Here is a 3,547-nt window from a genome sequence, read left to right as displayed (position 1 = left end):
ATGTTTTGTTCGAATAATCCTCGAAAGGACTCCCAGATTTTTGGAGATCTTCCATAGGTTAGTCGAACAATTAAACAAAAATTTATAAATTTACAGGATACTAATAATAAATTTTGTTATTTAAATATACCCAATAAAATAAAAAAGAACTTTTTATTAATACCTAAATACATTCATAAATTATCAAAATATTATATAAAACTCCTATTATAAAACCACATATTCATACATATTCCAAAATATCATTTAAAATAACAAACATAGATATATATACCAATCACAAAAATAAATAAATAATGACTAAATCAAAATAGTTGAACAACATTTAGGCCTAATCAATAATAAATCTGGGATTGAAATATGAATAATACATTATTTAACTAAAGTACAAATAGGGATTAAAATAAAATTAAAAGTAAATTAAACGCTCGAAACGTAAAACAATAAACTTCATTAGATGACCAAAATTGAAAGATTAAAAATGAAGAGGGTCTCACTTAATGATTTTTCCATGCTCCTAACTCACCAAATCTTTACTCTTCAAAACGGCAGCATTTATGTACCTACATATAAACCATTTTAGGATTTCAAAAACCCCCTTCTCAAATCCTGGCGCCGGTCTCTCTTCTCAAATCAAATCCCCTCTCCCTCTTTTTTTTTTCTTTTTGTTCACAGGTAGAGGAGGCCACCGCTCCGCGACGAGTTCACGGCCATACACGGCGGCCAGAGCTCTCACAAGGTTCTTGTCGTAACCGGTTTTCGTCCGGACACGAAATATTTACTTGGCGGGAAAAGTGATGTGAATAAATGGTTTTTAAAATAATTTGGGAGTCGCCATCGGCCTTTTACGTCAGGTAGGTCGAATACCTAAAAATCATCATTTAAAAGAGTTTTTAAGAAAACATCGATTAAAAGATAAATTGATCTACGTTTTAACCCAAAAATTCGTTCTTTTTAATAATAAAAAGGGATTCGTGGTCGGTTACGTTTAGGGAATGATTAGCACCCCTACAACGCCCAAAATTGGTACTTTTTAATTATAAATTGTCTCTATTATTAGAAATTAAAAATTAAAAATATATTTAATTTATAATCCTATTATTTTAAAATTATAATTATGAAAAATATATATTAATAAAATATTTATTTATTTAGAAATATCAGAAAATGACTTCTAGGTGCCTTAAGACAGCTCTTTTCTTTGATATTAAAAAATAAATAAATAAATAAAACAATTAATATATAATTTATAAAATAAGATATTTATTTATTTTTTTAATATCAGAAAATGGACATCCAGTTATTTTAAGACTGCCCTTACTTAATATTGGAAAATAAATAAATATTAAAATAGGATTAAAACAAGTTAAAAATAATTAACTAAGATTTTAATAAATAAAATACATATTATTTATTATATAAATATATATATTTATGGTTAAATAATAATAATAATAATAATAACAGTAATAATAATTAAAAGTAAACATTAACATATAACTAACAATAAAATTAAAACTATATATAACTTGTAAAAAAAAAAAAATTAAATTAGTGACTAAATTATAAACTAATAGCATTAAATACCTAATTCATAATTAATTATTTAAAATTACAGGGATTAAACATGTTATTTTACTCATTTATTAATTTATGGACTAAAATAAAATTATATTAAATTCGAATGTCAGATTAAAATAAATTAAAAATATGTACTCGGGATTAAAATATTAATTATTAAAATTAAAGGACTAAATCTGTTATTTACCCTAAATATATATATACAGATAAGAATTAAAATAATATCAAATAAAATTATGAGACTAAATTAAAAAGATCAGAAAATAGTTCCAGTGACTAAATTGCAATGTTACAAATATATGGGGATTGCGGGTATAGTTTACCCTTTATGAAATTACAGAAATACCCTCCTCAAAACGGCGCCGTTTGGGAAAGGGTATAAATACCCGAAACCGGCTGGCCCGAAGGGCCAGCCTCTCATTTCTTCCTTTCTCTTCTCTCTCAAGCAGAGAGAGTTATAAAACTCTCTCTCGCCTCTCTCTAGCTTCCCTCACCAAAGGGAAGCCGGTCATCGGCCGGCAGCCGTCTGCCGCCGTAATCCCCACCGCCGGCCACCGTCTCTGGTGGCCGGAAAGTTTTGTTTTACATGAAAATAAAGGCCTTCTCTTCCTAAGGCCAAATCTGGCTTTAGTTTACCCTAAAAAACTCCTAATCGGAGTAAATCTAAGAAAATATCTTTGGTATTTTCTGTTCTCCGGCGATGTTTGGCTTCCGGTAATGATCGAGGCTCCAAGGGTAAGTTTTCTTTCTTCTCTCTTTTTAGTTTCTTTTGTTGCTTCCTCTCTCCGTTCCTTTTTAGGTGGGTCGAGGCTTTTATAGCCTCGACGAGATGCGCCTCAGACCAGTCACAAGAGTGAAGGCCAGTGAGTCACCAAACCTATGGTGGTGACTCACAAAAAACAATCGACGTGTGCGGCTGTAATGGATCTTCTGGAAACTTTGACAGGGCATCATGGTAGCGGCGGAGCGACGTGGAGCCGCTGGAAGTAGAAATGGCACCGCATGGTCCTTAGGGTATCATTACCCTAGGGTTTGTTCTGGATGAGTGTGGGCCGTTGGATCTCTCAGATCCAACGGCTGTGATGCTGAGGTGGCTAGGGTTAGATGATACAAACCCTAAATTGGGTTTAAGGTTTCCTAATGGGTTTGGGTCAGTTGGGTCCTTTGTAACTGGGCCGGTCCAGTCTGATTTGGGCCTGTAATAATATTTATTAATAATAAAATAATAATAATAATAATAATAATGATAATTATAATAATAATAATAATAATATAAATAATATTCAATCGAAAAAATGAGTATCTTCAGCTGCCCCTCTTTGCTTATTCTTGTGTTAACAAGAATAGAGCAAAGACAAAAAGATAATAAGTTTTTTTTCATTTGACTTCACTTGATTGTGATGGGAATGTTGAAATAATTCTTCTTTGGGATTAGCTCTTCTCATTATGAACTTTTCCACTGGGGATGACAACTCATCTCCTTTTGTGATATAATCTAGCAAAAAGTTGAACAAATTCTCCTCCTTATGAATTTCTTTTTCTTCAGATGAGTTCTTCTCATTATGAACTCCTTCTAGAAACGCTGATGATGATATATCTCCTTCTGTGATAGAGTTATGCAAAAGGTTGAACAAGCTCTTCTCATTACGAACTTCTTCTTCTTCTTCAGATAAGTTCTTCTCATTATGAACTTTCTCTGGAAAAGTTGATCCATCGAGTGATGAATTCAAACAAAAAGTTGAACAAATTCTTCTCATTATGAATTTCTTCTTCTTCAGATGACGAGTTCTTCTCATTATGAACTATACCTGGCAATGTTGATCAATCAAATGATGAATTTAAACAAAAGGTTGAACAATCTCTTCTCATTATGAACTTCTTCTTCCTTCTTCAGATAAGTTCTTCTCATTATGAACTTTCTCTTGAAATGATGATCCATCGAATGATGAATTTAAACAAAAATTTG

This window comes from Hibiscus syriacus, unplaced genomic scaffold (assembly GCF_006381635.1).
Source record: "Hibiscus syriacus cultivar Baekdansim isolate YM2019G1 unplaced genomic scaffold, ASM638163v2 tig00110893_pilon, whole genome shotgun sequence".
Taxonomy (NCBI): Eukaryota; Viridiplantae; Streptophyta; class Magnoliopsida; order Malvales; family Malvaceae; genus Hibiscus; species Hibiscus syriacus.
Note: the sequence above shows the minus strand (reverse complement) of the source record.